At 40.9% G+C, this 26,891-nt stretch overlaps 1 pseudogene across 1 annotated transcript in view; it reads left to right on the top strand.

Moving 5' to 3' along the window:
- LOC309694281 overlaps positions 1-26,891 on the top strand; it is a 129,699-nt pseudogene that overhangs the window by 59,087 nt on the left and 43,721 nt on the right. The window contains exon 6 of the transcript XR_014280785.1: positions 1,007-2,359. The product of XR_014280785.1 is annotated as an uncharacterized misc_RNA (transcript). The remainder of the gene's footprint in view (positions 1-1,006; positions 2,360-26,891) is intronic.

Raw genomic sequence — 26,891 nt, 5'->3', positions numbered from 1 at the left:
AAAAGCTATCACTGAATGTCAGAGATGCCTCTAACTTGCATTGCAGAGATATCTACTGAAGTTAACTCTCATCAGGTAGTCCTCATCCAGGGACTCATGTGATACCTTTTTGGTACCCAAAGATGGCCTAAAGAGTAGGCTGCCCTCAGTGCAACTTGAAAGGACCAAGAAGTAGCGCTGCCTAAATGTGGTATTTTTCTTTTGTAGAGTCTGTAGCTATTATCAAACCTGAACTTCGAACAATTTTTAGTTAGCTATGTTGGTGTAGTTTTCACACACGTCCTTTCTCACATGTAGCACACATCAGGGAATACTCTGGATGCAAACTACTCTAATTACTTTGGTTTAGACAAAAAAACTACCTGAATCATGTTGAAGGACAGGTAGTCAGTGCAACAGTAAGGACAGTGAGGGCTTAAGCTCTTGTAATGCACCCACTAAAGAGCACTATTAACAAGACAGCTTGCTGGTTAGAGTTTGTTTTTAGCCTAAAATTGTGTAGCTTCTTTAACGTATCGTCAACCACAATGGTCGTTAAATCATTTTGATTGTATAGCAGCGTCTGGCAATGGTAGACATAACAGACTGGGGGTTTTGATGAAGTTAAGAAATGTCAGCCTGGAAAGCACAACTTAGGATATCAAGCACCACTGAGTGCTCTTGTGAAACCACAGAAACCCTTTCTAAGGTAAGATACATATCTTGCATAAGTTAACCCAACTGCGTAAGAGGGGGGAAAAATGTCTGCTTTAGCTTATTTCATAAAAACTCATATTTCAACATGAATTTAGAGTAATCCTATTATCTTCACTACATCAACTTACTTTCACTGTCATAGATGCAAGAGTTATTTACCAAAATAGCTGGTACACCCAGTTAAATCAGATTTAAACCTGAAATAACGAGTACAGCTATAGTAACCATAATCTGATGGCTTTTTATCAGGTGTTTCTCTGACACAGTATGTGATTGGTTCCTCCTCTTATAAAACCCTCCCCCTCGGCAGCTCCCATCCTCTCTCCCAGCGGCTCAGTGGATGACAGCAGTGCTACATCCTCCAACTCTGAACCCCTCAGCCCTGACAGAGCAGGGCCGGGGAACGAAGCCGGCAAGCAGCAGCAGCGGCGACGGAAGAAGAAGAGGAAGGGCCGTGATGAGGTCTACGACTTCTTGGATAGCCAGGAGAATAACATCAGCAGGATGCAGGATAAAGGCAGAAGGGAGGTGGAGGAGGACGAAGATGAGGAGGAGAACTGGGAGTGGGAGATCAGAGAGAGTGGAGGAGGGGGTAGGGTAAAAGGCAGAAAGACTAAGAGTCGGGCAAGACTTCCAGAGGAGTGGGGAGCTCCACAGCAGCCTGTCTCTCCCACACCAGCTACAGTTGCCCCTAAGTGGGCTGCAGGTGCTGACATTGGCTCTAGTGACCCCAAAGCTCCAAACTCCATCCCCAGCCCCACTCTACCCTCTGCCCCTGAACAGATACCCACAAGTTTTACCAACTGTTCCCATGTTGGCCAAGTATCAGATTTGTCTTCGCGCTCCTACGAGCCTATGTGTTTAGATGACTTTTCTGTGTCTGTTAAAAATGGGCAAAAGCCCATTGAAGAGAGAATGTCAGCCAAACCTGAAAACCATATTAGCACAGCTGCTAGTACAGTCACCAAGAATAGTTTAGCTGGGGATGTCAGCGGTAGCCTAGCACTAATGACAGGGGACAACCTAAGCCCTGTCTCCCAGACCTTCTCTTTCCTTGATTCAGTTCTCCAGACCCCACCGGGTTCCACTCCCGACTCCCAGACAACCACCCCCATCACCAACACAGCCTCACTTGCTCCTGCTTCCCTCACAAAGTCAACCCCAGTAGAAACCACTGTCCCTGCTTCACAAGCTGCTTCTGATTTCAACCCTTTCAAGAGCACTTCAGACCTTCCCCCCACTGTGTCCACCAGTCCATCACCTTTAACTTCAGCAGAAACATATCCTTCAGCAGCCATAGCTGGATCGGCCCTCAACGTCGATGCCAAGCCTTTCATCCCCTCAGCCACACTAATGTCCTGCACAGCTACCCCCAGTAATTCGGAGGCCACTCCTGTTGTTAGAACAGCAGCAGTGGCCTCCACGGGAACCGCCGGTCCTGCATCCTCTACCACTTCAGCCACACCTCTTAATTCCTCAGCTGCTTCCTGTAAGAAAGAAGCCACCCCTGCATCGTCATCACCAGACACTCCCCCCAAATGCGTACCAGTGTCCCTTAGCTCAGCCACACCCCCTCCTCCCATCACCCAAGCAGCCCCTCCCTCTCTCCCTGCACACTCAGACCACCAGGAGTCCTCGTCGCCACAGCTCCCCCCATTGGAAGGTTGGTGAACTACAGGGAAGATTATGAATAACATGGAGCTAATTTAAAGAAAAGTGATTGTAGGCTAGAATAGCAAGAAGTAGTGATGTTTGTTTCCCTGTATGCATGGCTCTTTGCCTGCTTGGTGCTCGATCCTGTCGCCTGCGAATCCGAAATAACCGGGGCCCGACAGATATATCCAGAACAGCTTCTGTTTAATCAGCTTTTAAGATATTTACCTTTACGACAGATAAACATCTGCTCTTTGTTACTACTGCAAATATAATCTGGAAAATATCGCAGACAGAAATTCATTTGTGTCCAAATATAATAATATCCTATGCTGCCAGCATGACTATGGGACACAAATGTACTGTGCTGGTCGGGCCCTACAAACCTGCCAGGGTAAACTGTCTGATTGGATTTTCCTCTGCCTGCCTCTGTGTATCTGTTACTGTGATCATAACAATTTGATAATACTTGACCTGCTGCTGATAGCTGCTGCCGTCTATGCTTGCTCCACTGTCTACTGTTTCATGTGATTGTCAGCTGCTATGTAACCTACCACTATCTCCTTTTTGTCTGTAAAAACACACATAACCTGGGTCGCTGCATGGAAAAGCCAGTTTGTCAATGCCTTTCAGATTCAGTCAGTAACTTTGTAGACTTTAATCATCTGCATAGAGGCAAATTAGTGTATGTAGAAGAGGCAAGGTGTGGCTGTGACCATAGACGTCATATAAAAGATGGACAGGATGTAGCCACTGTGATGCCATTTGTTCATTTGCAAACTTTAGAGGTGTGTTTCTGCTGTCATGCTGCCATCTTGTCTTTTTGATGCCAAACTGTGAAATTAAGCAGGACTGCACAGTCATAGGAATGCAATGTGTCAGTCAAAATCAGGCTGGAACTAAAGCATAACCTTGTTATCTGAACTAATAGTGACTCATCAGAAAAATGTCAGCTGAGGTCACAGAGCGAGGGAGCCCTTAGACTTCTGTACTTCCTTTTAGACACCAGGAGTTACCACTTCCTGAGTATCAGAAAGCACTTGATTTTTCAGATGCAAAGGCTATGCCCATCTTTTATACACAGTCTATGGTTGTGAACAAGAAAACTGGAAAATGTGTTACAAATTCATCTTTCATTTATTTATTAGGTCGATAAGGCACAAAACCCAGTTTTTTATTTTTTCACCTCTAAAGTTTTATTTTCGCAGTGATTTTCAGTAGTGAATTCTATTGCAGGTGTTTATTATAAACTATATATGACGTGTTATATGTTAAAGATGCATTACTCCATTCAGCTATTTTCTAAATTCTCTACAATGTAGTATTTGACCCAAAATGAACCAAAAAATCCTCAAATCTCTACTACTTTGAGCCACAGGATGTGACCTTCATCATAAAGTTACCCATGTGTCACCTGTGAGTGACCATATTTTCACATTAAAGTCAAGTATCGGTCTCTGAACCATTTTCATGTCCCTCATTGTTAGATTAAATCTTGTAACAAGGGACTTCAATTTATTCTTTATATTTCATTGGCCAAGAATTAGGGGATCTAAAAAAAGATCAAACGGTGGCCCTCACCGCAGCAATGTGCTCCGATGTGATCAACTCAAGAAAATACCAGCAAAGAGGAAAATACTGTAAAACACATAACAGAAGTTGGATAAAACACAAGTGAAACAGAAAAAAACGGCACAAAAATACCAACTTAAAAACACAACAGAAGTGTTTTTGGGGAGACAACAATGTGGACGCAACAGTTACAAAATTCACAAGCTAACAGTAAACTGCTAATAGCAAACACATATGTGCAGTTTTTATGTGAATCATATGATAAAAACACACAGACTCCTCTGTTTCTCTCATGCATGTCTCAGTGCAGTCCTTCACATGTTTTGGTTTCTGTCACATTCATATCGTAACACTTCTCTGCTCTTGTTTTGTGAGATTTTTTTCTAGTTCCACTCTGTTTTATTCAGCTTCTGTTGTGTTTTGTGTGTTTTTGTAGTATTTTTCTATTTACTGGTATTTTCTTAAGTTGCAGTCTGTTTGACCTCTCAGGACCACCAATCTTAAACATAGTTAATTTGTAGGTACGGAGGAATTTATATTTTTGCTCAGGTCATACTTCAGATTACAATCTTTGTTTTTGCATTATTATCCTGATTAGAAGTAACCTTCATGTAACAGGATTTTCCCCTGTTGTTATTACAACAGACAGGCATATCCATCCAAATCTAACCAATCACCAGCCACATAGTAACCTGCAGTTTACTGTCCAGTGCCTGGTAAGGCCTGCCTCCTGTAACCTGAGAAAAACCCTGATGGCACCTCATTCTAGTACTCCTTCCTCTTACTTGAAATGCCTGCATTCTAGCCTGATCACTCTGTCGCTACAGACTACATCTCGTACCCTCCTTATGAAGATTTACTTTCTACTGTAATTCCCTGTGCTTCGCTTTAGTCCCGACCTTAAACCACCCTGACACTCCTGGTGAAATATGTGTTTAATGCTCTTTAGATAAAAGGTTTTGTCAAGTAGCTAGAATTGCGTCTGTCTCTTCCACACAGATCTTGGCCTGAGCGAAAGTTTTCAGGTACATGACTCAATACTCGAGTCTTATTTTAGCGAGAGAGGTCTTAAAGCAGAGGGATTGTTAGAGCTGACGTTGGAGAATTGTGTATAAGACAATGGAGTTAATTCTAAAGCGAGTAAACTTGATTTTTTTCTCTCTCCCTTTCCATTTTTTCTTTTTCATAATGCCACCAACAATGTAACCTCCACAGGTAAGAACAAGTTTCCCTTTTCCCTTTTTCTTCTTTCTGACCCAGGAAGTTTGCACATCCTTATGTTAGATCATTTTGGGGATGTTTAGTATGCTTGTCCCTGTGTTTGTTTGTGGATGTGGATGACAGTGAAGTATTTAAATACACAGAACACAGAAAATGTATTTTATTTCTAAAAGTGAACTGAGGGATGTTCCTGTGGTTTAAGATTCTTAAAGCTAATTTGAGATTTCATCCACCTAGCCCAGCATACATCACCACATTACCTTCTTTAGGTGAAAACTGTACACTGTATGTATCTCAAGTCTAAGGTTCATTCCCTCCTTTGTAAGATGGGGTCTGACGAACTCACTAATGTATATGGAAAGAATGCCTGGATCTGTCCATTTATAGTCCAGTTTTGACCTGGAGACTAGAGATGGACCGATCCGATATTACGTATCGGTATCGGTCCGATACTGACCTAAATTACTGGATCGGATATCGGAGAAAAATAAAAAATGTAATCCGATCCATTAAATATCACGAAAGCACCTCACAAAACTTGCAACACGCTGTAACTCACCTCAGAACGTTAGCAGTCGGAGCAGTATGCATCACGTGATAGAGCGGCTGTGGCATGCAGGACCTGTCGGTGGTCTGGATAGCATGTGGAGCTTCGCTAGCAACCTGGCATTTCATCTCTGACAAAGTTATCCCCGAGAGAAGTAAAGCAAGTGTGTAAGTCCATCTCTGAATGTTTGTAAAGCATTCCTGCGTTAAGCTTAACAAGCGACTGCCTCTCTCTCTCTCTCTCTCTCTCTCTCTCTCTCTCTCTCCTGCTGCTACTTCAATCATGAAACTGCTTAATGATCAGCTGATCGGCTTTTCTGTTGCGAGTCCGTCTCTCTTGTTTGTTTTTGGCCCACTTTGCACCAGAAAGAGGAAACCAGCGGCTGAACAACAGCAGAACGTTTAAGCTTGATAAGCTGTTGTTAGAATTTATTTAATATTACTTTCTACACCAGGATCTTTTTCTACGTAGCTGACGCTGGTAACTGTGCAGGGGCGGATCTAGCAAAGTTTAGCCAGGGGGGCCGATAGGGCATGAACAGGGAAAAGGGGGCACAAAGACATACTTTTCTTTCTTATTCTCATTTAAAATGTCGAGCTTTTAATAAATAATTATCTGACACCCAAAGTTTTAATTTGATGTAAAATGAATAGAAGTCAATTACTGTATATAGTAACTATTAAGTCTAATATACCCTAGTAAGCTATAGTACTTTTTACTTTGGGAAGGTACCATCTGTGCAGTCTGCAATTTTGTTGAAGAAAGATGTTGAATCTATTTAATATTTCTTGAAAAATAATTGATTTCTGTGCATTTTTTTTCACACTGCATCAAATTAAGGTTGATTACGTCGATTAAGCATCATGAGGTGGCGCGTGAGGGGTGGTTCCTTATTTTTTATTTATTTATTTTTGTTGTTGCTGGGAGTTGGAACCCTATTAGTTAGGTTGCTTAATATTTACGCTAAGTACTCTTTAAAATACCAGAATAGGGAGGATGGTGTAGGTTTAAGTTTATTAGATTGATCAGTATTGCTGAACTATGAAATATTTTTTTTGTATACAGGTATAACAGAATAGCTTTAGTGTAGTTGTTGTTTTAAACTTGAGTATGAACTTGCAGACTTGCAAAATGCAGCAAGATATTTTAAAAAACAGTTTTGTTGATTAAAAAACACTATATCGGATTCATATCGGTATCGGCAGATATCCAAATTTATGATATCGGTATCGGTATCGGACATAAAAAAGTGGTATCGTGCCATCTCTACTGGAGACTAATGTTTAAACCAGAAATCTCATAGAAAATACATCTATAATTCATTTTCATAAAGATATAAGTAAACAACCAGTGACTTTGAATGACTAAATAAATGTAAGTGATGATACTTGGCACTCTCTAAATGGGTTGATTTTTATGGTGCCTAAGTCAGCCCCACATCCTGTACGACTCTTCAGCATTACAAATACAGTGATGATGTTTGCAGGGCTGCGATGATTTTTCACAGATTTTTCCTTAAGTTTTTATTCCACAGTTCAAATTTGAACTGCACATTTCCCATTGTGTTTGCAGAAAACTTTATGGTTTGTTATTGCTACGATTTAGTGTTACCAAAAATCTCAATGACATTTCCTAACAAAAGCTGGAAACGACTGAAATCACAAATTTATTCAGCTGTTTGTTGCAGGATGTGTTTAATGTGGTTCACTACACATTACAGTACTTGGAAGACAGTTGTGTTGCATTTGACATGTATTTCGCGTGGTTTACTGTGAGACTGACATCACTATGTAAGGCATAGTGATGTATTGATGTTTTTTTTGAATGACCACAGTTATAGTGAATCTTTCTCATCCAACTTGTATCCTGTAGCTTGTATTTCTGTGTTTGCTGAGAGGCAAAAACGCTAATGCTGGAAATAGAACAGCTCTAATAAATAATTTAAAGTTACTGTGAGAGTCATGTCCACGGTGAGTGTATGTACATTTTTCACCACAACTGTACATTATTTCCTTTGGGAATTAGTAGAGATCAAAAATGGAGTTATTAAAGAGTCTGTTTGAGTTTACCTGAAACACAACTTCTATGTGACTGCTTAAAATGGGCAGGGTTGTATCCACAACAACATAGAATCAGTGATTGCAGGTTAAATGATTAAAAATATATTTTTAACAGTAGTATTTCAGTAATATTAGAGACAACCAGCCACCCTTCCTCCAAAGGGTGTCTGGTTGTATGGTTGCTGCTGTGCTCCGATGTGATCAAATATTAAATATTAGATATTAAAAATTGCTGCTGTTAATGACCTTGTGTGTTAGTCTCTTCACTCTGTGTAATTTGGCCCAGACTGCGCAGGTTGTATGTTTTTATTACCCAGCCAGTCTGGGAGTTTCTCTCTCCTGACTTTATCTTGACTCCATCTATTTTTAACTCTGCATCTTTCTCTCATATACAATATTGATGACAGTGACTGTGACCCTTATGTAAGGCGAACACACCCTCATTTTTTCAATGTGCATGTAGTCCGAAAGAAAGAAGAAATTGTTGTCGTTCCTGCTGTGTCAATGTGTGTGTGTGAGACAAAGAGTCTCTGGTATGCAAAGCAAAGTGGCAACCATCTTTTACCTGATGCTGTGTCCTGGATTCGTCCTTGAGAGAGAGCCAGGGAGATTAAATCAAAGCAAATTCTAGAAATTGAGATAACCACCGGGAAACCCAGTGTGTTGTGGTTGGCTGTGTAACACTGCATACAGTCATGTTGCAGTCTGTGTCGGCTGTTAAGAAGGTTGCTGTTGTAGAATCTCAGCCCTGCTCACTGGCTCCATCAGGTGCCTGCTACAGAAATTACACCTATGAACCACTGCTCTCTGAAATCATCACCAAGAAACATGTGCAGGTGTCATAATATTGTCGTGTCTCGGCATAACTGTAAATATTCTTTTTTAGTTTTTACAAAGCATTGTTTCGTCACATTCATTTGGCAAAAATCCAATTTTGGTTCTATTTTTGAAGCATTTTATGGTCTAAAATGTAGGACAGAGGACAGAGAGGACAGAGTCCATCTGACTGAGTCACCTTAGTGTTGTTATCAACTTTTTTCATTAGAAAAAACTGGGCTGCATTTCATTTTTTATTCACAAATGTGCTCCACATTTATTTTCAGTGTTTTCAGTGTCTGATTTTTCTTTTAACTGGCAATTAAGATTGAGTTTGTTTTGCATGTGCGACTGCTATCCACTGACAAAGCTGTCACCGCTGCTTGTCTGAGCACTAATTAGGAAAATTTGAAGAAGTGTTTAAAGCCATTGCTAACTGTTTCCATGTGATCGGTGCAGACTTGTTTTCGTAACAATAAGCAGCAGCATCACTGGTGCCAGGAGGCTAACACTGGTACAGCAACAGCTTTGCTAAATTAGACAAACACTGCATTAGTCAGATATATATGTTTCCTGAAGTTGCTGGTAATGGTTCCGTTTACGCATAACTAACATTTTACACACAGCAGCTTTCATTTAGCTGCATTTGTTTTACATGTGGACTGGCAGACCGGGGTGGTGGTCCCCATCTTTAAGAAGGGGGACCGGAGGGTGTGTTCCAACTACAGGGGGATCACACTCCTCAGCCTCCCTGGGAAAGTCTATGCCAGGGTGCTGAAAAGGAGAGTTCGTCTGCTAGTCGAACCTCGGATACAGGAGGAACAATGCGGTTTTCGTCCTGGTCGCGGAACACTGGACCAGCTCTTTATCCTCTCCAGGATACTTGAGGGTGCATGGGAGTTTGCCCAACCAGTCTACATGTGTTTTGTGGACTTGGAGAAGGCATTCGACCGTGTCCCTCGGGGTGTCCTGTGGGAGGTGTTGCGGGAGTATGGGGTGTCTGGCCCATTGCTACGGGCCATTCGATCCCTATACAACCGTTGCAAGAGCTTGGTTCGCATTGCCGGCAATAAGTCGGACTCGTTCCCGGTGGGTGATGGGCTCCGCCAGGGCTGCCCTTTGTCTCCGGTTCTGTTCATAATTTTTATGGACAGGATTTCTAGGCGCAGCCAGGTGGCGGAGGGCTTTCGCTTTGGTGGCCTCAGAATCTCATCTCTGATTTTTGCAGATGATGTGGTTCTGTTGGCTTCATCGGATGAAGGCCTCCAGCTCGCACTGGAACGGTTCGCAGCCGAGTGTGAAGCAGCGGGAATGAGGATCAGCACCTCCAAATCTGAGGCCATGGTTCTCAGCCGGAAAAGGGTGGAGTGCCCACTCCGGGTCGGGGATGAGTTCCTGCCCCAAGTGGAGGAGTTCAAGTATCTCGGGGTCTTGTTCGCGAGTGATGGGAGAAGGGAGCCGGAGATCGACAGGCGGATTGGGCCCTGGATAAAGCAGATGAAGATGGATGGATGGATGGATGTTTTACATAAGTAGACAGCCCACATCAACTAATGGCTCAGCATCTTACTGAGTATGTGCTAGGGCGTTCTATCTCAGCTCCAGCCCAACAGACTGACGACCTGTCTAGGTTGTACCCCAACTACTGCCCTGTTGCTGAGATAAATGACAGCCCTCCCGCAACCCTGAATTAGATAAGTTGAAGAAAATGAATGATTGAATTAATAAATAGGTCACATTAGCTACCTACCTTCCTCCTTTCATGCTGTTTCTGACTTAATCACTGTCACAAATGTCTCAGAACAGCGCCTGCCACTAAATATTAATGAATACAGTATCAGTCTTCTTTTAACTCTAATGGTCTTGAGTAAAATGTACTTTTGAACATTTTGACATTGTTAGCCATAACCAGAGAGCGCTCAATATCAAGGTAAACGTGATCACTCAGCACCAGAAGCTTCATTATAAGGACATGGTGAATTTGAAAATTTCAGCTATGTTAGAATTAAGTAAGATTGCGTAACCAGTATTATCTTTTCTATTGGTAATGAATAATTATGTGCTAATTATTTCTCATCCTAAGTAATCCTGGTCCTTCATACTCTATGACCAGAAACTGTGAAGAAATTCTGAGTTAGGAGTGATGTGATCTATGTTCGCTTTCACCATTGTCGAGTGTAGAAACTCTAGCACCATATCACAGTAACAGTCACCTCAACGCGCTTCATATTATTAGATAAAAATATGTCTGTGAAGGTTCTCAGTCATCCAGGTCATCATAGTCTAAGGAGCTAGGAAAGAAAAGCTTCTGGACTTCTTTGAGTTGCTTGAAGACGTTTCACCTCTAATCCGAGAAGCTTCTTCAGTTCTAAGGGTCCGTTAGAACTGAAGAAGCTTCTCAGATGAGAGGTGAAACGTCTTCAAGCAACTCAACTTCAAGCAACTCAAAGAAGTCCAGACGCTTTTCTTTCCAAGCTCCTTAGATTATTAGATAAAGTTCCTACAGTAACACAGAAAAAAAACAACAACTATGAGATCTCTGTGCAAGCGCCTGGCGGCAGTTGAAAGGAAAAACTCCCATTTAAAAGGAAGAAACCTCTGGCAGAATCAGGCTCACTGATGGACAAAGGACACACTGTGGAAGAAACGTAACATGCACCCAACCTTGAGATGATTGATACTACTCTCATATGTAACAAATATGTAGCTTCAACCTGTTAGTTTATCTTAATGTAGAGACTGGAAACGTGTATTTCACCTAACTATCCATGCTTAGATATCTGACTGCTCACTCATCATGACAGCTCATTTGGTTCAGTCACGTGATGACTATGTAAGGTTGCTTATCTCTCAGTAGTGTTTAGACTCTCTGAAAGGCAGAATTTTACTCACAAGTGAGCTCAACATAAGACATAGATCCTCTAAAGAACAGCTTTGGACTGAAGATTGACATCTTTACCTGTCTTCTCCTCTGCCCTTTGCATGCCAGTGTTTGCACTATTCCTCCTTCTCCTGTATTTTTATAATTTTTTCACTCCTTCCCATCTGCTGCCTGCAGATCATCTGAAAGTCGCTCCATCTTCCTGCGTTCCTGCCAATTCTGACTCACTGGCACGTAACAAAAATTGCAATGTAGAGGCTAGAAGTATCTGCCAGTCTTCTATTTGCTTATTTGGGTCTCAAAATGTATCTTTTTCTTTCTTATTTTAGGACAAAATATATTGTCTTTGATGTTTTATCAGCTCTAATTTTCCTAATTAAAAATCTCTGTGGTGCTTTTAAATTAATTCCAGTCATAGGAACAACAAGTGGGCTAAGGGGGAGGTTTTGGAAATAATTTTTGTTTCTTGCCCTCCTTTTCTCCCGACTTATCACCTCCATACTTCACCCCAGTTTTCTTCTTAGTAGCCTCAATCCCCTCTCTGGTTAAGTCTCTTCCTCATGTATTAGCTTTATTTAATCTTTCTATTCCTACCGTTCTCCCGCTTTCTCTTCTACCCTTTATCATGTCTCATCTTTATCTTCTGTCTTCCCCATTCCCCCGTCTACCCACCCTCCTTCTCTCTATTTGTCCTTTCTTTTAATGCCCTCCATCCCTCATTTTCTTCCCCTGCCTCCTCCCTCCCTCTTTGCCCTTACTGTCTCCTCCATCCACATCACGTCTTTCCCTCTCCCTCCCAGACTCCCCGCGTTGCTGCAGAACCATAATAATCACCGCATCGACAATTTGGGTGTGGGTGGGGGCTGTGGGGGTGTCGGCATTGATGGTAGTTTGGGAGGGAGGAGGGTTGAGGAGGGCGTTGTCAGGGAGACATGGGAGGCGGTTGCCGTGGAAACACAGAGACTCTGCAAGTGAGGGATGGAGAAGGGGTGGACTGGGTGTGACACTCAGTGAGGTCGAAGAGTTAAAAATAGAAACGCTCTGACAAGATCCCCCTCCCCACCACCACCACCACCACCACCTCTCCACACTGCTCACAGTTTCTCTTTCACTCTCTCTCCCTTTTCTTATCTGTGCCACGGGCAACCAGCTGTGGCATGTTCTGCCTTCATCTCCAGTTTATCCTTGACCTTCAAAAAGAGAGCTGTTTGTGACCTCCACCTCCGATAAACTGCGCCACAAGACTAGATAAGATTTCATTTGCTGCTTTGTCTACGTATGTGATTTTGTTTTGCTGCCTCAAGCTTCTATTTGTGTCCCCAGTGGCTCTGTGGTTGAGTTGCCAAAGTTTTAGTCAAGTACAGATTTTTACATTTACACTCAGGAGGCTGTATTTAACAACTTCAAATTTCTAATCATCAAACTTTCCAGAGATAATTTCTCCAGGCTGAATTTGCATTTACAGCAGGCCTTTCATAGGCAAAGTACAGCCACGTTAGCATACTAATGAAAAGAAAGCTTGGAAAGGACAGGAAGGAACTGGAGTAAAGGAATGAAATATTGGAGCTCATTGCTATCGTTTCTCTTTTTGCCTATGAAGATAATATTGAAAATATTACTTAACTTTAATTTCGTTTGCAAAGAAAAAATGTCTTTAACAATGTGCATAGGGTTAGGGTATTCTGAACAGTATTCTGCCTTAAAAATCACAACAGTAATTAAAGTATGCTAACATAGGCAAAAATAGGCCTAATAATGCCAAATAATTGCAGCTATTAAGTCTATAAAATTAAGATTCTTTAATTAATGGCTGAACTAAGACTTAAGCAGTCCATGCAAACAAAGTAACAAAGGCAGACACGAGGCAGAGTACTAGAAATATTCCCAAAACTCCAAAAAAGCAAAACTCATGGGAATTATGCAAAAGCAGTGGAGTTGCAATGCAGTTGTGGAGAGACAATCTGGCAAGGAAGAAATGGAAGCATGAGGTTGTACCTGTAAGTATCGAGTGACTCACCTGTTGGGAAAGGTGTGGTACAAACAGCAAGAAAGTCAAAGTAACGGCAGTAAAACCAGGAGACAGTTTCTCAACGTTATACAGGTCATCACATTTGTACATAATCATTGTTAATAAATAGTAAATAATAGTTAATTAAACTTCAGTATCTTGTTATTTTGCTATTGAAAAAGTTCAATAATAATCATTTTTAGTAAGGTTGTAATTAATGTTTGAATGGTTGTGTCATTAGTCAAATGTCAATTCTTAGTGAAAGCAGTGAAACAGAATTTTAACCGATTTCAGTTTTGTAAATGTCATCCAATAATGTTATTAGACCCACCACACAATATTCATTAATGAAAAATTGCTACTTTACAAACTAACTATTAATCCGTTTTTTATTAGTATCATTCCATTTTTAGCAGTAAAAAAAACTTTTCAAGTGGATTTTAATTAACTGTCAAGTTCTCAGAGTAACTTGCAAATATTGGATGTTTCACAGCAGTTCTCCAAAGCCCCTCTTCTCTCAGTCAAATAGGACAAACAGCAGAGATGGATGTCAGGTTAGGGAGAAAAATAGGTCGCAAACTGACATAGAGACCTCATTTTGGTTCATATCTGCATATAAACTGATCTGATATTCTTTTTTAACGACACATGCAGTACTCTGCAAAGAAATGAGCCACCCTTCATTTCTTCATGTGTTGCCTCCAAGGAGCCAGACTTTGATGTCATTTTTTAAAGAACATTAATCCACAAAACTGTAATATTTGATAAAAGAAACAATCCATGCTGGAATGGTGGTTATGTAGTTTAGCCGAATGATTCAGCCTTCTAATTAACTTGGTCAGAATTTGGAGCTACAGTGACTTTTAAACACGACTCACTGAAGTAATTCAGGTAATTAGAAACTTTAAAATTGATCTAATTTGTGTCAAAGCTCTGAGCTATAACTCAAAGCTCATACACATATTTTTAGATCGAGGCTGCTATGGTATCGGCAGAGATATTGACTCACAGCTCATGGAGCCAATTAAGGTAGAGGGTTTCTCACATCACACGTCAGTCACAAGGAGACGATTCTCATATTTATAAATTCAGCCTGACTTAATTGGTAGGAAAAAAGCACATGATGTCTTTATAATTATCTGGTTTCCTGAACTGGTAATAAAATGGGATTGAAACTTTGTGTCAATTACAAGTGTAGAAAAACACAATGTGCTTAAGCTAACATCACTGACTGACACTGAGACACAAAAGAAACAGGCATCATGTAGATGTGCAAGATTCTGCCCAAATCTGAATGATCCAACTTTTGTTTCATTAAAAGATTGTTTCATCTCTGCTTTAAAGGTTCATAGTCCAAAGTCCAAAATAATCTGTATGTATCTGTTTATACTAAGCCTTGGTTTAGCCATTTAGTTCATTGATTGATTGAAATGAGCTTGATTGTGTCACAGTAGACACTAGTTGTAATATTCTTTTTTGTACTAGAGGGAAACGAAGTGTTGAAAAAACAAAGCTGTGAAATATTAACTATGTGTCATCATGGTGAACTGCACTGTACTCTAGCAACACAGTGAAACCTGATGTATGGAGTATTGGCTACAGGCCACAAATCCTTCAGATCTGATAGTTCAGCAGGTACCTACAAAGGACTGAATACAAAGTGGAAGTCGTCATCTGTCACACTTTAAACCTTGAACCCAGTTGTGAGTTAAACCATACTCAAACATAAGTGGTGCCTGGATCTTTTGCATAATACCTATCCTTTCTAAGTCTGTTGAAGCTATGCAACGGTCTAATGTCTTCCTCTCATTTGGTTACACTAGACAAATTGTTTATGGATAATTATGTAATAATACTCATTCATTTTCAGTCACGCTTGATGAGCTGTTCTTGCTCTTTTGGCACAGGCCTGGCATCTATTAGGGGTGAAGTGGTGTTTGATGGAGACACTCGACTGCCCCAAGTTGCTTTAAGAGGCAGATTATCTACTGTCTACATATTCAGTAGTGCTTTCTACTACATTCTCTGTCTTTCTAAAGTACTTTTAATCGTTTAATATTATTTTAAGTGTTGAACCATTGGCAGTACAAAAAGATGAAGGTAGCTTTCGGTCTGAAAAGTGAAGCCAACAAAGAAGTGCCTGGTGTCTCCTGTGGTCTTTTAGAAGACTATGAGAAAAAGGCCCTTGACCTTGACCTTGGTAAGCTAGTTTTGTAAATTCATTGTAAAATAATGTTATTAATCCTATCATTCATAACATAGAGTTTCAAAACACAGAGAAGATGACGGCAAAAATGCTCATCTTCAGGTTTCAGAATGGGACTTGGTCTTTAGGGGTTAGTGTTACTGATAGAATAGGATTAGGTTCAGTTTTCCATTAAAGTTTTGCCTGGAACTCCCTAATGGAAAAATTCTACACTAATAGAAAAAATGTATGAGATTTAATTTGTAATGTGATATCTTGTAGTTTCTGAATATTTGTCAGTTTAGCATGTGGGTAAAACAAAATTCAAGGCTAATGCCACGCAGGTTGTTTGGTGACTCAGATGTTAAGATGAAGGTAACACTGCTGGCTGATACTACTAGAACAAAACATTAGCAGGAGACAGCTGCCTGGGGACTGACGTCTAAGTCATCATCGCTGGTATCCCTAACCCCTTTTTTGAGGAGGGCAACTTGGAGGACTTTGATCTCAAAGGGTTAAGTCAATTATGATTGCTAGTTCTTAGTGGCTTCCACCTCTGTATGTACTCAGTGCTGCTGATCAGAAACACCCTGCTTGCCTTGCCATTTTGGACATGCTCCAACCCAGTCATCTAGCAGTTGTGATTTGGCCTCGTTCCAAATCAGTTAGGCCTTAACACCTGCACATTTCCTCCACATACAAGATACTGAGTAAGAGAACCAACTGTCATTTATTACCTAATATATCCAGGACTTTCACATTCATCGCTGCTCCAAGACAGTCATCATTGCAGTTTAGAGTTCCATGACGTACATACAGGATATTATGAGAGCTATATCCCCTTTAAAAACATGACCTTGGTCCTTTGGAAAGGTTACTTCTGCCTTTAGGCAACCATAAGAATCTCTAGTAGATTGTGCCAAGAGAGAATGCTGAATTCCAGATGGTTGCACTCCTTGAAGTCAATTTATTCTCACTGCAGTGCACATGGTGTTTGTGATATGAGTGCAGCACAGAATGTCAGGTCACTCTGGAAACAGCATCATTTGAATGCCTAGAAAGTGCCTGGAAATTTCACTTTGCTGAACAAGCCTACAGAGAAATGTAATGTAATACTGACAGCTGATGAAAGAGTTCTATTCCTCCTTACAAAGGTTTGTCCCAGGCTGAGACCACTGCACAACTCTTAAAAATCCTTTTTTATAGTCTACGTCAGCTCCAAGTGTTTGGACTTCATCTTAATTTAATTATTGGTGTGTTGTGGATGTCATTGTAATAAGGGCACCATTGCCTTGTGCTTTGAGTATTACACAGGCATGCAGAGCAATCAAACCTAATGAGTCGCTCTTGGTGACACTTAATACCACCGTGCACAAAAGACAGCCAAAAGACTTCGCCATGACCATGTTGCATTAACAGATCCAACCAGTCGCCTTCAGGCAACTTTTGTTGTAATTTGTCCATATATAAATAAAAATATCGTGCTATATTTCATAAATAAAATTATTATTTTTTTTAAAAAAAAATTTTTTAAACTTCTTATCCACTCTCTTATATACTTATCTGCCCTAACTTTAAATATAGATATTCTTTAAATGGTAGATTTTACATGATGAGATATCCATTCATTCATTTTCTTATTTAGTCTTAATTGGTCAGATCAGTCAGATCTCTCACTAGTCCATTTTGCATCACTATTAATATAAAACAAGCACAATGTTCAGTGGAATTTATTACTCATCTGGTCAACATCTCTTATACTAATATATTTAGCTAAATGTGGGACATGTTTTTGACAAGTTACTTTTACCTCAGATAATTTAGCTTGAGTTAGTGATATATGTGCTACATGTGCACAGCCACCTAAAACATTCACAGTCTACTAGGGATTCAATTCAATTTTATTTATATAACGCCAAATCACAGAGAGGTCTATTAATACATAGTGAGTGAGAAAGGTGACTGGAAAGGAAAAACTCAATGCATCATGGGAATCCCCGGCAGCCTATGTCTATTGCAGCATAACTAAGGGAGGATCCAGGGTCACCTGGTCCAGCCCTAACTATATGCTTTAGCAAAAAGGAAAGTTTGAAGCCTAATCTTAAAAGTAGAGATAGTGTCTGTCTCCCGAATCCAAACTAGAAGCTGGTTCCACAGAAGAGGGGCCTGAAAACTGAAGGCTCTGCCTCCCATTCTACTTTTAAATACTCTAGGAACAACAAGTAGGCCTGCAGAGCGAGAGCGAAGTGCTCTAATAGGGTGATATGGTACTACAAGGTCATTAAGATAAGATGGGGCCTGATTATTTAAGACCTTGTATGTGAGGAGCAGGATTTTGAATTCAATTCTGGATTTAACAGGAAGCCAATGAAGGGAAGCCAAAACAGGAGAAATATGCTCTCTCTTTCTAGTCCCTGTCAGTACTCTTGCTGCAGCATTTTGGATTAGCTGAAGGCTTTTCAGTGAGTTTTTAGGACTTCCTGATAATAATGAGTTACAGTAGTCCAGCCTGGAAGTAATAAATGCATGAACTAGTTTTTCAGCGTCACTCTGAGACAGGATATTTCTAACTTTAGAGATGTTGCGCAAATGGAAGAACGCAGTCTTACATATTTGTTTAATATGTGCGTTGAAGGACACATCCTGGTCAAAAATGACTCCAAGGTTCCTCACAGCGTTACTGGAGGCCAAGGTAATGCCATCCAGAGTAAGAATCTGCTTAGATACCATATTTCTAAGCTTTTCAGGGCCGAGTACAATAACCTCAGTTTGATATGAATTAAGAAGCAGAAAGTTAGCGGCCATCCAGGTCTTTACGTCTTTAAGACATTCCTGCAGTTTAACTAATTGGTGTGTGTTATCTGGCTTCATGGACAGATAGAGCTGGGTGTCATCAGCATAGCAGTGAAAATGTATGCTATGTCTTCTAATGATGCTGCCTAAGGGAAGCATGTATAGTGTAAACAGAATTGGGATGGGAATTGATAAGGATTTAGTGATTCCACAATATCACTTATTCATTTAATTCCTTATAGATTCTCCTATCGATTCCAACTGCTCCATTTTGAGAGTCACCACCATGACTGAGCAGCACAGACATTAGATTCTTGCAAATGAATTACATGCTGTGGGTCAAATGTTTGTGCCTGTTGGAGGTTTTTCCCCTCTTTGCTGTGATCAGTGTTGGGGTCATTACTCATAATAATTATTACACATAATACACAGAAAACTTTTTGTAAAAAATAACGCAGTACTTGACTTAATTACAGAAAGCAGAAAGTAAGTCATTATGCCGCTTGTTACTTTACGTTCATGTTACTCTCTAGAATCACCTTCTGACACATAGTCTAATAATCACCATTTATACCATCATACCATCAGTCCCACACACCAACACCAATCCCTATCCTAATGAGGATACACATATGTTTCTCCTAGTATTTAAATATGAACAAAAAGAGACTTTAAAGTAATCGTGACAGTAATTTTACATTAGAAACATGAACAGGTAGAAATGGATCTGACTGCTCATCTGCTTCTCACCTGTTGAAGTTTAGTGTCTGGTTGCTGGCCTGGGGTATTCACTCAGCTTTAACATCATGCGGGTTCTTGAATAACTTAGGGTTAGCATGTTGTCTGTGCGGGTCCTTACAAAAAACTGAAGTTATGTTAGCAGTAAAATGTGGGTATTTCTGCCCTGGACGCTCTTGTCCTTTTATGCAAGAAAAATGAAAGTAATGTTCATATCTGTGCTGTAGACTGTGTCACTATTGTCACACGAACTGAAAACACCTCATTGTAATGCAAGTACAAGGGGAACTGATAAGCGGGATCAACAGGCAAGCAGACATATAATTCTGGGAACCTGTTCTGGATATCCATCCCTGCATTCAGTACAGCAGTGTATATTATTTCATATGCAAAACTAATTTTGTTAAATGGTTATTATTCTTATTTGTGAATAGAAGAAGAATTCTTATTATTGTCCTTCTAATTAATAGGAATAACAATCCTTTTATTGTTACTTGTTTTGTTTTTTGAATTCCAGTAACAACAAGAAAAATGGAGGCAAGCAAGAGCCTTAAAAAATATATAGCACTATATATTCCAGAAATTTGAATCAAAGAACATTTAGCCTTGTCTAGTAATGGTTATGAATGCAGAATCGGTGGCACTTATGTTAATCCCATTGTAGAGACATTGGCTGCAATTCATCCGGAGATGCTTCAGAGGTCACTTGCAAAATAATTCTTCACGAATAGAAGTTAATGGAGCTAAAGGGCTACATTAAAAAAGGCCAGAGTGTGTTGTAGGTTTTGCAAATATACTATTAAATATATTTTAGGATTTAATACTTATGCCCTTTTTGATCTCTTGTTTTTGTTTTTTTGACGAAGAAGCCCATTTGTCCATAAAACACCCGCTAATGTATGCTGATCTATCTCTTAACAATAATAACAGGAGTAATTGCGCTACAGTTACAAATATGTAGTGACTTTCATTACAAAGTTAAGTGCAAGTTAGCGGATAAGAAGGAAAAAGAATAATGTGTTTTCTTGCTTTAATCATCTGGTTTCAGTTTATTTGCCGGGAGGAGTGAAATGGTTGAGTGATCTACAGGTTTTGAGCGGTGAAAATATTTCTTTTAATTTTTAATGCACAAAAGTAGAAGATAAGAATGCAAAGTGCTTTCAGGACAGAAATAACTGCATTATACTGCTAACACAACTTTGGTTAATGCTAACACAAAGCTAGTCAACATGTAATTAAGGCAAGTGGTGAGCAGTTAGCAGCATTGTAGCCTCCATTTCTACCTGTTCATGTTTCTACAGTAGACTCACTACAGTACAGTAGAATTTCAAGTGTCGTTGGTCTGTTTTTTTCAGAATCAGAATACTTTATTAATCCCGAAGGAAATTAGGGTTACAGCAGGCAGCACGCTAATGGCGCATGCGCACTTACAAAGGAACCTTCAAACCTTTTTTAACTTTGCTTTGTATTGTTGGTTTTGTTAGTGTGTGGAGCCATAGCCTAAGGTTTATAGTGTTAACTAGTAACTACATGACAACTACTTTAACATGGGCATTTTAGGCAGTAGCATGAATAACTATCCCAACACTGCTCACAACTGAAACTTCCATGCGTGTGCAAGAAGTAGCTGGTTGTGGTGTTTGAAGGTAATGCTATCATGGGACATCCCCAACACTAAAAGTGAAAATGGGCCTAGATCCGTTAAAAACATGATGAAAATGTCCAGAGGATTTCCAGATTGTTGGCTAAAGCTCCATTGGGCTGCATGCTGTTCTTTCCAAACCCCATGTCTGGAGTTCAGAGTTGTCACATTGTCATTTGTTGTTAAAATGTCAGCTATATTTGGCCCCTTTATAAATTAATTGAACCTCAGTTAAAGTAATAAGTGTAATGAAAGGATTTGATTCAGTAATTCATGTCAAGTGGATAAAATCTTTGCACAGGGAAAATGCGAAAAGCGCAAAACAATTTAACTGAAGGCACAAATTAATGGAGACAAGAGTGCAAGGTTCAGACGTAAATTCGTTTGTGTGGCACTTCACGACGTCACTGTGGTAATTTTTATTATGTAGTTTGTCTGCTTTTGTGGCCAGTCACTGGCTGATACAACAGGGAGACGAGTCTCACCAGGATGATTACAGTCTTCAGCGTGTCTTTCGCCATGTATCAACATGTGAACACTGGCTGTCATTTGGCAGACGAGTGACTGTGGCAGCCATTGATCTGGTGCTTGCGCGCATGTGTGCATGCATGTTCCCCGCATGTGTGTATGCAATCTTTGTCTTCATGTGTGTATGCCTGTGCATGTTTGTCGCTAGGGGTTGGATGCTGAAATCTCGCTCCAGCGAATGAGGGAATATTCCTGGCTGTCATGTGACTGTGTGATGTCAGTGAGAGAGAGAGAGAGAGAGAGAGAGAGAGAGAGGAAGAGAACAGAGATAAAGACATAGGGAGAGAGTGTGAGCGAGAGAGAGAGAGGAAGGTGCAATTTACCCCCACAGCTGATCAGTGCAGTGCTCAGAGAGAAGCTGAGACCACTAGACTCACACACACACTTCTTTTGGCTCACTTATATGCACATGCACTGCACACACACACACACACACACACACACACATGCACTTTGGGCATGTCAACACACAAACTGTGAGGCATCACTTTAAAAAAGAAAGGATGCATTGCTTCCTCTGCTTTCTAAGCTCATGATACTTTGGATACCGAGGACAGATCTGCCTCCTGGACAAGAGTAAAACGATTCTTACTGGAGAGAGCGAAAAAACTCTGAAGAAGAAAAAAAAACTACACAAAAAAGGACACGCAATACCAGCAGAGATTATTACTGGCAGCAGCGGGTTTGGACAACCATTCAGTGGGTATTATCAACAGCAGCTGCACCAGCAGCAGCATCAACAACACAAACCTTCCAGCACTCTCTCTGGCGTTAGCGTCCCTGCGCTCCTGGCCTCCTCTCCACTGTTTCCCTCCAGTCCAGTCTCTATGCACCACAGTGACTGGTACTGCCAAGGCCAGATGGCACTGGGGGGGCAGGTTGCAACTGCAGCTCAGGCAGGGTCCAGAATAACTTTGAAGGAAGATCAGGTGAAATTAGGGCAAGCCAGGATGGAAGGTACATCGTCCAGAGTGATGCCCGAGGCTCCAGGTCCCCAAACCTTCAACATGCCGGCACAGAAAATCGATGATGAGGAGTTCAAAGGGGGCAGATTGAGGGAGGGTGGACTTAGGGTGGGGGAGGCAGGAGGGTCATTAGGAAGTGCAGCACAAAGTCCCAACAGCCCCCTGTCCTCCCACTCCTCCCTATCTTCTTCATCACCCTCACCTTCTCTCTCACCTGGGACATCCATTCTGAATTCAGCCTTGGACCCTAAACCTATACCCAAGCCCGACATTGGCCAAAGTAATCTGCAAGCAAAAAATACAGGCAACAAAGATGATTTGGCTGTCCAGGGCCAGGGCTCACTTTCTCCTGCAAAACAGACTTCTGGCCAAGGCACAACAAGCCCTTCCTTCACTGGAAGCACCAACTTAAGTCTTGGAAGTCAAGACGATGAGAAGAAATCATCTGGGAACTTACTCGGAAAGCACAGAGAAACTTTTCCTGCAAGTACAACTGGAAACCAAATCCTCAAGCCATATTTAGAAAAACAAAGTGTTCATACACAACCTGGTGAGACTGCTCTTCCATCTGCTGACTTAACCCTGAGCAAATCTGGTCACACTGCTGCACAAACCACAGACCCACCTGCAGCCTCAGCTAACAAAACTACCACTAGTGTTGGACAGAGTGGATTGGAAAGAGAATACTCAAGCCATACTGAAAAGAGAACGTCAGGATCGTGGACATCAGAGGATATTAGTGTTGAAAAAGAGCACGAGGTTGCAAGTCCCAGAATGTGCCGGGATTTAAATGGCGCTGAGGATGGCAGAGCGGGATCGTGTCGTCCATGTAACAGAGAAACAAAAACAAACCATAGTAGTGATGCTCCACAGCGGGCTGCAGTGAGACGAGCAATGTCTGACTGTTCACATCTGGCTGTTCCCATGGTAATGGCAGGGACATACCCCACCAGTATGGGAGGCTCACCAGTGATGGCACCAAATGTGCTGAATTTTACCATGACAGGAACAGCATGCCTGACCAGGGCGCCCTACCAACACGTGGCTGTCCGGCGCTCACTTACGGTCACGGACGGCACCGAGGCGGCTGCTGCAATGGCGACAATGATGGTTTCCCCATTAATAACATCTCCTGTTTTGCCATCTTCCCCACCCCCAAAGAGACATCATGGAAGCTGCGAGAGCAATTTTCTAATTCCTGTCCCACCCCCTGTTGGAGCGTCAGCTAACGTCTCTCAAGATAGTAAGCTAAACACAGCGGGTAAGACTTCTTGACTCCCTCTATGTGTGTAGTTGTAGTCACTGGAGGCCATGACTATGCATCAACCAATCAGCACACAGTTTTGCTTGACTGAATAATATTTACGTTCTACTAAAAAAAATCAGTTTATACAGCGTATACTTGTTTTGTATATTTCTCTACATTTTGCTGACATCTAGTAGCATGTAAAATGCCTCATCTGTCAGAAGGTGAACTTAATATAATCCAGTGTTTTGGTTAATAGTGTTTCCCAAATACTATTAACCAATAAAAAAGAATGCCATGCGCGCAAGAATGCTTCTGTGTGACATAGTGAGATTAGATGCTGCTGTGCAAACAGAAAAGTAGAAACATGCGAAGCAAAGACTATCGCAGCCATCAAATGGCTCTGTCTTTAAAAAGTCCATCAATGGTAGATCTCACTGTGAGACCTAGTGACCCTGCATGCTCATTTTCTAATGGCTTGGGTAACAAACGCAAGCCGTTTGCCAGTGAGCACATCCTGTTGTATCCTCATTGTGACTCCTGTTAATGTTGACTTGAAACTAGTGACTAAACCCACAAAGTCATTAGCTTACTAAGGCCACAGGCTTCTATACAAAAATTTAAGTTTTAGGCACTTCTGCATTGGCTTTATTTATTTCCATGCTGTGTACTTGCATTCTTGAAAAACTGTGACAATGTAGTAGTAGTAGCTACGCCCACTGCTTTCACAAAAATGTATATGCATTTGGTGAGATGGACATTGCAAACTTGTTGGAGCAGCCCAAGGTAGTTAAATTAATAGTGTTACTTCAACCCATAGCCACATTGTATATTGAGGGGCATCCCACACTAGCAAAATCAAAACCATGAAGACTAAATGTGTAGAGGGTTTTGCCTTGCCAGGAGAGTTTATTATCTTCAATTAAATTTAAAATCTTCCTTATGTCACTGGAGCATTAACATTATACACCTAAATTCGTGAGTAGCAGCAGATCTTTCTTTGCCCTTCCTTCCTCTGCACTTCAACTGACCACATATCATTACAGCACAATTACATTTGGCTAAATTTAGCTGTCTGCTGTGGCTTCCTTTCAGACAATAAGCCAGAGTGAAAAGAGATGCATTTTAAATTTCAGTAAGAGGCTTTATTTCTTTATTAGGCTGCCATATCAGTTTCAGTTTTCACAGAAGCCAGTTTTTATCCACAGCGTACATCTAGTGTCATTCTAGTTTATGATAGCAGTTAATTAAGTTAATGAGCTGAGTTGAAAGGAGTGTATGGCAGTTGCACATGTCAATATGTGGAGTAATGTGTAATAAAGTAATGTAATAAAGGTATGAGAGGGTTATCTTACACGGCCACTAACTTAAGTTTGGAATCAATGTATAGCTAAGTTGCATGGCTAGTAAACACACTGAAAATAATGTGGACAGAATGACAAAGAATAAAGGAAATGACAGCAGACAAGAGCTGTTTAACCAGGTTATAAGATTTCTTGCAAAGGGGGAGGAAGAATTACGATGTTGTATTTGAAGTAGAGGTATGATCCATAACCAGGTCAGTGTTACATTGAAAGCTGTCTGGCCAATAGACGTTCTCCTCCAGGGGACTCGTACTATAAAAAAACGTAAAAGGTTGAGTCTCTTTTAATTGACATCTTCTCCTAACAGGTGATGGAATAAGATAAATCAGTCTGGGAAATAACATCACATCTTTATCGTGTTTCATCTTATCTGATGAGTGTCTAACATAGATCATGGTGCAGAATTCTTTTATGAGTGCCTAGAGATATTCAAAGGACATTTTCACAGGTTGAGACCGATGGTGAAACAAAAGCATGTGAAGAGAACAGGCAGAGGATTATGGGAGAACTCTGTCATAGATAATTTCCTTTTTTATAGCCTTTTATCTATAACAACAAATCATCTATAACAGTGTTCTGCCATAATCTTCTGCCTGTTCTCTTCCCATGCTTTTGTTTCATCATCATTGCAGGGTGGCTGTAGCTCAGGAGGTAGAGCAGGTCATCTACTGATCAGAAGGTTGGTGGTTTGGTCCCTGGCTCCCCCTGTATGCATGCCCCAAATTGCTCTCTGAAGGATCCATCAGAGTGTGAATGTGTGTGAGTGTTAGGTAGAAAGTATTTAAAAAGCATAGAAGAAAGTGCTTGTGTGAATGGGTATGAATGGGTGAACGTGGCGCTTTGAGTTGAGTAGAAAAGCGCTATGAGGAGTCAGTCCATTTAATGTTCCGAGACTGAGTAGAGAGGCCCTGCTCTGCTCACTTTTTGCACCATACCTTTATTTTAAGACTACTAAAGTAGCTTTGCATGATATATAGTTGAAAATAATCTTCGTTTATCTCAGTCAGGGCCTTAGTTTACTTGAAGGCTTATTTTTGATTAGCTGCCCTACGTGAAAGGTTTGATCAGCCAGAGTTGTTTTCCTGCAATGACCTTCTAATGATATTCGCTGTCACTGATGTCATACAGATGCAAGAGTAGGAAAAACTGCCTGAAACATAGTGTTTAGTGCAGTCTAGCCTGATCCAGTTGCTCGCAGAGATTACTTGTACTGACCTCATTATTTGAAACTGTGTCCATGTTTAATGTGAGTATCAGTCATTGGAAGTGTTTGTGTGACAAAACATAAAAGAATAGGCTGAATAGACCCAATCTGAGATTATTTAATATGTACCATTTGCTCTTATTGTAATGGCTTCTGCTGGTTTACTTTTAGAATAACTGCATGCCTCTAACTGTTTAATCCATCCATTCAGTGTGTTGTTTTGTTTTGCAGCCTGCAGTTGACAGAAAGCTGGAACATTGATTAGACATTGACACTGACTGTACTCATTCAAATATAGAGCGGCTATTTCTAGAATTGTGTGTGTGCATATTTGTTCATACACACAGTATGTGTGTGTAGGTGAACAGCTTCCACTGACGTGAATCTTTGGGATTCTAAAGGCACACACCCACACAGACACACTCACAACAGACAGCATGTCTGCAACTTAAGGTGCTGTCTTCATTCAGCACAGAAGGGACTCACAGCTACACGTACCACACGCACAACAAAGTACACAACTGTGAAGGGAGGGGGCAGACAAGTGCAAGGCTCAAATCTTGAGCTTACACGACACAGACTGAAAATAAGCAGATATTAAGAACAGTTAGGCTCAGCTAACGGCAGCTTTCATTTAAGACACGTCTTTCAGCTGATGGCATCAAAAGCTTCGTTATGTGCTTGGACTCTCAAACAAGACACAGCTTACAGCAGCTGCCTGTGGTTTTTAGAGCTCATTCAAAGGACTGAGACTGGTACTTATATAGGTGTT

This window comes from Aulonocara stuartgranti (genome assembly GCF_965226115.1).
Source record: "Aulonocara stuartgranti genome assembly, chromosome: 18".
Lineage (NCBI taxonomy): Eukaryota > Metazoa > Chordata > Actinopteri > Cichliformes > Cichlidae > Aulonocara > Aulonocara stuartgranti.
The sequence above is the reverse complement of the archived record's forward strand: the minus strand, read 5'-3'. Positions and strand labels throughout refer to the sequence as shown.